Here is a 9,544-nt window from a genome sequence, read left to right as displayed (position 1 = left end):
GTAAGATGGAAATATCTGAACATAATTATTTGTTATGTTTCAAATATCGCCTGTCTTTCATACATCACTGAAGATGTTTCCATTTTATCACAAAAGAAGAATAAAAAAATACGCAACATCTTACGAAACGTTACGATGCCTTTTGTAACACGTGCTTCTCGTTAAAACGTACAGTACAATGCCCACTACGAGTGTCACATTGAATTTAAGTTCACCCGTACCCAAATTTTCAGTTCTCATTTCACGTGAAACGAGGAAAACTATACAAGAATTGCAGAGGAATATAATTCGAAAATTGTCAATCTTCGAACTGAAAAAATTTGCAATATTTGTTTCAGTTTTCTTGGTACTTCACCCCAGATTTCGAACTTGAACTGGAAGCCCGCTAACAGCATCAACTATCGGAGAATGACTCGATGTATTCAGAGCCATGAGGTTTCTAACTCCCTGTAGGCTGCCTTCCACGTCTCTTTGGTTCCTCGGATGGTCATTTGCACTCCTCGTCGCTAATGGATCATCATATACCTGAAATATAACTGACAAGGAAAAATAATCAGTATAAGTTATAGGTAATTTAAGGCAGTTTATTCCGAAATGGACAGCCAAATTTGCAGAGAAATTTATATCATATTTTGCAAAATAAACTATAATCAAACTTATCATTAGAACAGGACTTAGGTTTGGGTGATTACTTATACAGGGTGTATCCGTCATGATGTTACAAACGTTCAGGGATGATGGAGAAACGGCAAATGGATCAATTTGAGATAAGGAATCATATTCCGGAAACGACCGACTAAAAAGTTTAGCGAAATTCTACTGATTTAAGTCAGTTTACTTGCACAAGTTTCATAAACTGCTCCATTTAAAACAAATGTACGAAATGGCGTCCCTCTGCAGGAATAACATCATCGCATAAAGTTCTGTTCGAATGGTCCCGGTGGATACAGTGTTGGTCTACTAATCCGAATTTAATGGGTTGAAACCCGGCTGAGGTCGGTGGCTTTTAAGGTGACAACCCCATGTCGTTGGATTCCGACACGTTAAAGAACTACTGCAGGATGAATTTCCGACATCCCGGCGTCTGTTAAGAACGGATGAACTTTAAACAACTTGGATTATTAATAATTTTTGGCTCTAACGTTTCCAGACTACGGCTCCTTACCTCCAATTGATCCATTTGCTGTCCTCCGTCCTCCCTGAAAGTTTGTAACAATCACGGCTACTCTCTGTATATTTTGTGAGCGCGAAATATTGGTATTACGGAATATCGAATTATTTTCAGTATTTTCCTCGCATTATAACTTGTGATGTTAATGACAGTGATTTTTGTATTTAGTGATGCCACAAATTACTTTTTCTGAAAAGAGTAAGACTTCATTTTCATGAGTAGTGGGAACAGGATTAAAGGCAAATGGTGTAACTGCTCAAAAATGAAAACCTAAAAATGGAAATTTAGAACGGCACTTCAACACTCTCCACAGTAAATACCACTTGGACGTTCTACTCAATAGTTAGGTTAAAAAGCATTAGTTGAAAATAAGTATTGTCTCGAGGGGTAATACATCTCTCGAGAATGAGATAATTCTTGTGAGATGAGTTCCTAAAGGACCAGGAATCAGAAGAAGAAGCATTTTTACTTTGGATCCAAATATTTGGGTGAATTTTCATTTTCATACTGGAAACGAATCGAAGAGAGGCAAAGCATTGCTCTAGTTTAACGGATCTGCATTAGAAAAGTTCTTCAAGAATGGCGCTGTAACTGTATAGGAACAGTATGGAAAGTCAGTAGATGTTATCAAACCATAACCTTCTTTTTCACAATCATGATACCTGTCTTTAAGTGTATGCTCTAAAACAAAGCAATGTTTACTGTAATATACTAAACTCTGTAGTAGACAAATCCTTTGCCACATTGTACATAAATGTCAAAATCTGAAAGTTTCCCAGAATGGTCTTAGTCGTTGTCTTCCAAATTGTCCTTAGTCCTTGTACATGCGCAGACTCCAACTCATTGTGCATAAACAATGCAGGTTTTCACGAAAGTGAAGCAGTACAGTATTTTCCAAATCTTTCTCACAGTTGTTGTCCCCCATATGGAATTTTTGTCAGGACTGAGAAAATATTAAGGATAAGTGTTCCAATGTGTGCTTCACCAAATGACAGAGGAATTTCTCGGGTGAGTGTGGGTTATCTAGGGATATTATAGCTATTGTCTGTTTGTTATTTTGACAGTAACTAATGTAGTAATATTGTACGTGTTAAATCCTTCCTATTACCAATATTACATGTTTGACCTAATAGCTGGAAATGTATTGAACTATGACCTGTCGGCATCTATCTACATTCGAAAGGAGCCACTATTATTTAAAAAATACATTTAATATAATAATTTCGTGTGACTATTTCTAGCCCTTGTAATGCAGACCCACCGATGAGGGTGGGCGGCATCTGCCATGTGTAGGTAACTGCGTGTTAGTGTTGTGGAGGATAGTGTTGTGTCTGGTGTGTGAGTTGGAGGGATGTTGGGGACAGCACAAACACCCAGCCCCGGAGCCACTGGAATTAACCAATTAAGGTTAAAATCCCCGACCCGGCCGGGAATCGAACCCGAGACCCTCTTAACCGAAGGCCAGGACGCTGACCATTCGGCCAGCGAGTCGGACAATACATTTAATTAAAACGTTTGTATAATCACAATATGTTTATGTACAGGGGATGTATAAAAGATTTTATCAACTAAAATTATGGTTTTTCGTAATTGAATCAGCTGTCTATGAAAAAAGTAACAAATATACTTAGGGCGTTCAACAAGGACAGTAACAAACAATCCAGGTTTAAATAAACAGAACTCTAATTCAATATTCCATGCATCTGCAAGTATTAGTGGTATCCCTAGTGAATATTTTACTAATTGTGTAGTTCCAAGCCAGTGAGCTCAATATTTTGAAGTTTACATTATTCAGTGTCTCAGAATGGAATTACTCTGCTTTCTTCTCATCTTCTCATACCCCCCCCCCCACAAGGCCCCTGTTCAGCATAGCAGGTGAGGCCACCTGAGCGAGATACTTGTCCTCCTCCCCAGCTGTATCCCCGACCCAAAATCTCACGCTCCAGGACACTGCCGTTGAAGCGGTAGACGTGGGATCCCTCGTTGAGTTCGAGGGAAAATCTAACCCTGGAGGGTAAACGGATTAAGACATAATTAAATTAATTAATTAAATAAATAAAGGTTAATTGCTCATGGAATAATGACCAAAATATTACAGTCTACTTTGGAATATTTTGTATCCTTCCTCTGAAATGTTCTTGGTGGTATTTTTTGTTAGAGGAAAAGATTATATAAATTGCGACTAGTTTGTCCTTGCTTGAATATATAAGTACCTACTCGTACTGATGTAAATATTTAATTTATATATATTAAATTTTATGGTCCATATATTCTCAGTAGTCAGTAACTAGCTGGATTGATTATTTTAATGTAATAAATAAATTTGCCTTGTATTCACTTGCCTCAGCAGTTACGGCAAGTATTCCTCAGAAAATGACAGCAAAATTTCATTTACATCTTTAATGAGTTATATCATCATCATCATCATCATCATCATCATCATTCCTCAAGAAATTTAAAAGACCCAACTCATAAGCTAAACACTTGCTATTTACAAATTCTTCACAGTTATGTCTCTCATTTTATTTGGCATATAACTTCATGCGATTGGTCCTCAGTTAACCCTACATTTGGTGCATACAGAGTTAAAATAAGAGGTAATAACAACTTCTATAATAACATGTATTAACATATATATATTTCAGTATCCCCCTCCATAGCGAAGGGCAAGTTGATTTTCCGTTTTTTTCTTATTACCACTATCCTACATAGAAGAGACTTCAATTTTAGGAAATATTAGTTTACATAGGCACTAAAATATGATGTTTATACCTCAGTTACAAATAACTATGGGATATGAGTAAAGGAATATTCACCAGATAGGAGACACTAAAATATCAGGCATCCTTTTAGATGGAGTGGTTCGAGTTGTATAAAATATAACCAAATAAATTTTGTACGTAACAAATTTGTGCCTAATTACTTGAGAGACGATTCAATATAAGAGGGAAGAAACGTTTCTACGTGTGGTCAAAATTTGATTTTTAAATTCATTTGTTATTTACACTTTCATTCTTAATTTGGTGAAACAATTTGATTATCTCCTCTTCTTCTAAAAATAGGACTTGCAACGTTCTACTCTGTCGGATGTTTATGTTTAGTGGCAAAAGATCTACAGAGGTCGACGCCACGAACAAATATCATTTTAAAAATCTTTTATTTTTACACAGATATTTCACCATAATTCAAAAATTATTGAAGATACTTTTTTGTACATTTTTCTTAGTAGTGTATTTATTTTCTATGAGCAACATTCACTAGACTCATTTCTTTGACGCAAGTTAGTTAACCACTAAATATTAGAATAATTAATACGAAACTATTAGAAAAGGAAATGTTTCCTAAATAAATATTTCGTTGAAGTAAATCATTAAATTATTTCAGTAAAATAATCACGTAAATTCAAGTTACAAATCAAATTTAGCTGCAAATTAGCACACAGAGTTTTACTTGAAGGAATTAAATGACGTCAGGAAGAGCATTTTGGGCTTTAAGTTTTGAATGCCAGATGATCTTCCAGATATCATATGAATTTTCAGATGAAAATTTCCATCTTGACTACAATTATTTTCGAACCTCTTCACCTGCAGGGAAAGCCAGCAGACACAAACAAAAATATATTCTTCTGCGTTTCTAGGGCAGTCCGAATCTACTGAGGAAGCGAAGGAAAGATTTGTAGAACATAATGATTTTCAGATATTTAGTCTCATTTCAAAGGTTTTAAATCCAAAACATTATAAATATATAAAATTAAGAGATTGGAATCAAATATCATATACATGCAAAAAAATGTTGGCGAGCAATTTTCCACTAAACACTTGACATTTTTTAACCATAAAAGAAATTAAATTCAACGAGGCCAAAAATTATATTTAAAATAACATAAAATATACCTAGCAGGGAATTGACTGACAATGTCACATCAGCAAACTTTGAAATATTCAAGCTCTATGGGATTTTTCAATCGTGAAATTCCCAGCATTTCGCCCCAGTGTGAGTCCACTACCATGATAAAAATGGTTTTATTCTGAAAGCTGACTGCAGGCATTTATAGAAATTGAATGCACACTTCTACCCTAGGCCACTGTCACTACCATGTGTTAGAAAGAAATCTTACAGTGGTGTCCCAACAGCACACCAACCGCTTGCGTCTTAGGGAGGTGTGGTACTTCAACTGACGAGTCCAGTGCCCACTGTGGCGAATCGATGATAATTTGATTATTGCAAAATCCCAAAGAGTTTGAATACTTCTCATCTTTCTTAATAAAAAATTATACTTCTCCTAACTTGTGGAATATCCTGTTTAATAAATCGCAATCAATTTGAGTAGACTCAAAACGTTTGCCACTCAAATACAAATGTATACACTTAGTTCCATAAGCAACATCCTTTTATGCAAATCCATGTTACCTGTTATCATCAAAATGTCAAACTGTGATGATTATGATCACTCACTTTGTCAAGTGTCCGCGTTATGCTGGTGTGATCTATCACCAGCTCACGCTGACAGAGGCATTTACAACGTTCACTTTTCACAGGTTACGAGGACGACGCATTTAATAGCCCATCGCTGAAAGTGGATACAAGTATCCCGACGTTGAAAGTAAAATAATCACGAACCATTCTGAGATACAGAATATAAAATGGTATAATAGGACACTCCTCTAGCGAAGACATGCCCATGAAAGAAGATATAAGGGGGAGAAAATAATATTTTTTACGTTTCACTAACTACTTTTGACGGTTTCAAGAGACGCCGAAGTGCAGAAATTTTGTCCCGCAAGAATTGTTTTACTGCCAGTAAACCTACCGACACGAGGCTGACGTATTTGAGTACCTTCATATACCACCGCACTGAGCCAGGATCGAACTTGCCAAGTTGTGGTCAGAAGGATAGTGCCTTAACCGTCTAAGCCACTCGGTCCGATTCAGGAAAGAGAGCAATACGTCTAACGCTCCCTGTGACATGAGAATTCAAAATATTTTGACTCATATTTTTGGTAAGACCTCTCTAAATATTTTGAACTTCTACAGTAGGTCATTATTTCGTCTTAATACAGTGCGTTTTTGTGATACAGTACATATATGAAAAAGTTATCTACCTTGGATCTTGAACCTGAATACTCTCGCTGTTAGCCGGTTTCACAAGGACAATTAAAACACAAAGAAATCAAATTCATCTCTTTGATGCAGGAGTGTTACTGAGACGCCATCTGGAGAGGAAATGTTGAATTACCACAGTACGATCGGCCAACGCGTCCTTCCAACCACTTCTTTTCATTTCACTAGTTCCTCTGACAAGGCTAACGCCAGTAAAGGGCAACCGGTTGTAAAAACTTGCTACGAAGATTCATCTTATTTCATACCCAACCCCGTAAGAAACGGGACCAGGGCAGGGTTGTAGTCGAGGATACACGCGGGTATACGCCGTGTGTTGTCTGTATAACTCCATTCATACAGTCTACCTTCTGATTTCTAGCGTATACCTTCTACTTCGGTTTCTTTCCTTTTTTATTTCACCATTCAGTCAGTGAGTCTTAATACTCCAGATACGTTCCTAATAAGACTCTGCTTGATGAATAATATTATCAGCCACCACTTATTTAAGTCCATCACAGTTCGTTGCTTAGCCTCCAACCTTATGTTCATACATTCAAATGCCTCAGCAGTTGACCGATTTAAGCCTCATAAACATTCAAGATCGTGGCTGCAAAGCCACCATTCTGCAGCTTCTTACTACTACTACTACTACTACTACTACTAAAGATGTTTCATTCCTCCCCTGAAGGGGGAGGCGGGCCTCTTAGAAGGTGTCGCCGTCTCTGAGGCCGGGAGATTTGTGGCGGTGAAGGAGATGCTCGAGAAGGTGAGGGGGTTGGCGGCCGTGGCCTATACTAGGAAATGTCCTGGCATTGGCCTTAGTGCAGGAGAATGGAAAACCATTCTCAGGACAGCTGACGGTTGGGGCCAGCCGTGAGGTCTGGCCAGTCAGAGTGCAGAGCTGTTGTACCACGGACCAGCATTGGCCACTTATGGGCCGAGCCCCACTCTGCATCTACCGACCCTGCAGCATACCAGTACACCAATTCTAGTGAAAAGTGTGGTCGCAAATCAAAAGAGGCATCCTTGATTGTTTTAATGTTGAAAACATTAATGGGCAGACAAAGTAGGGCATTCTATATTGCGAAAACCGTAAAATTAAGCAATTTCCTCAATTGTGCCGAAAGTTGAAGGGCTAAAGGGCCTGGAAAGGTTTCAAATTGTGAGTCTTGCATAGCTCTATCAAAGTGAAAAAAAAATCAAAAATCATCTCTGTGTAAATGCAGTTCCGTAAAATCAGCCTGAAATCCCATGTTCCTTTACTCATTTTCATTCTGATTCAAATCCTATCCAAATTGACTTATTTACATAATTCTTTCTGTAATGTGTTCCTTGGTTCAAAACCCGCAAGCGTTATTGATTTCTTTAAATGTCCACACCGAATGTAGTTATAAGGGCTTAAGTGAAACTCTGCATTGACTCACATTAGCGCTCGTAGTGGTAGAGAAAGACAAACTGTTAATCTAATCGACCGGATAATGATGATTAAGGAAAGGATTGTGATTTTTAGGGTTAAATAAGGAACATATTCTCATACTTTATTATATTTTATTTACCTAAAATTCTTAGCTCTTATCCCTACGATGTTTTCAGCATTGCGTTGCTTACCTGAAGGGCTAGAACTGTTGATTTTTACTAAGTAGCGGGAAGTGGTTCCAGCAAAAATATATATATATATATATATATATATATCTACTGTGTAAACAAATTAAGATTTTCAAACTAGAGCATTCAAATGTCGATTTCTTCTTTGCCATCAAAAAATGTCTTCTATACGCGTGATTTATGCCAAATTGAGGGAACTTGGTTATAACTATTATAACTAGATGTAACCCACTAATTTTAAAAGCCAGGGTTGTCTGTCATCCGTGATTTGTCATGACCTGACTTAGAGTATACTCTGTGAGAATTTGGGACTACAGCGCTGGACAATGGTTGGAAATACAAACATACATACATACATACATACATACATACATACATACATACATACATACATACATACATACATACGAAGTAGACTGAAAATTTAAAAAAAGCTGTCATGATATGACAGCTATGACAACAAGCCACGGGAAATTTGGTGAATTCTTCTTTAGGTTCAAAATAACAGAAGACCCTACATGTGTGTGTGGTGAAACAAGTCATTAGACAGTTGACCATATCCTTTAGGAGTGTAGTCTACGTTACTCAACTCCGAGAGAGGTGGACTTTGTAGAAGTGTTATAAACTCAGTGAGCCACTGGCCGGTGGAGAAAAACGAACTCGTGGACAAATACCTAAAGGACTTTTCTGAATTTGTAAACAAAGTAAATTTTGACATCTTACAACGAGATAGCAGTAAAGTACAGTACATACAGGCTATTAATTAGTTTTTTTTGCTATTTTGCTTTACGTCGCACCGACACAGATATGTCTTATGGCGACGATGGGATAGGAATGGCCTAGGAATGGGAAGGAAGTGACCGTGGCCTTAATTAAGGTACAGCCCCAGTATTTGCCTGGTGTGAAAATGGGAAATCACGGAAAACCATCTTCAGAGCTGCCGACAGTGGGATTTGAACCCACTATCTCCCGATTACTGGATACTGGCCGCACTTAAGCGACTGCAGCTATCGAGCTCGGTCTATTAATTAGTACTGCCATTATGTATATGCAGGATGAACCGAAATTCGCTCACTTGGGCGTAGCAGCACGACTCCTCACATGCCAGCAATAAAAAAATGTATCTCACAACAGTTCGTCCTGCGAGTATATCCGGCAGAAAAAGGACGTTGAAGAGTGGCAGTCTGGCAACACTGTAACCACATGTATGATAACTACCTCTGTCAGTACATATTAGTCGTGCTGTACAGTTGGTGCAGTGGGTAGAGTTTTGGGTTAGCATGCAGAAGGTCTAGGGGTCGATCCTGAGTTGAGGCGTATGTTTTTTTATTTCGTAAATGTAGTCCAGGCTGCCCTTGAGGCGGTAGAGGTGGGATCCCTCGCTGAGTCCGAGAGAAAAGCCAACCCTGGAGGGTAAGCTGATTAAGAAGAAGAAATGTAGTCCAGGTGGTATGGTATCTGGTATTTTAATCGTCGACAGCGATTGCAGCGGGTCTTCTAGAAACCATTTGCACTTACATACTACGATCCTAGAAATGGACGAACAATCGTTTTCATTGGTCAGCTTTGAAAGACTCCCTTTCCATACCGTGGGCGTGAAATTATTATTTTGCGAATTTCGGTTCACCTTGTATAAGCATGTAGTATTATTTTGTGTAATTGAGCATG

The 9,544-nt window shown here is 38.0% G+C and overlaps 1 protein-coding gene across 1 annotated transcript in view; it reads right to left on the bottom strand.

Moving 5' to 3' along the window:
• Window positions 1-402: 402 nt before the first annotated feature.
• LOC136875434 (KH domain-containing, RNA-binding, signal transduction-associated protein 1) overlaps window positions 403-9,544 on the bottom strand; it is a 1,072,163-nt gene continuing 1,063,021 nt past the window's right edge. The window contains exon 11 of the mRNA XM_067148988.2: window positions 403-536. The gene's annotated coding sequence lies outside the window, so the exon portion shown is untranslated. The remainder of the gene's footprint in view (window positions 537-9,544) is intronic.

Source organism: Anabrus simplex, chromosome 6 (assembly GCF_040414725.1).
Source record: "Anabrus simplex isolate iqAnaSimp1 chromosome 6, ASM4041472v1, whole genome shotgun sequence".
NCBI lineage: Eukaryota > Metazoa > Arthropoda > Insecta > Orthoptera > Tettigoniidae > Anabrus > Anabrus simplex.
This window is presented reverse-complemented; position numbering and strand designations above follow the sequence as displayed.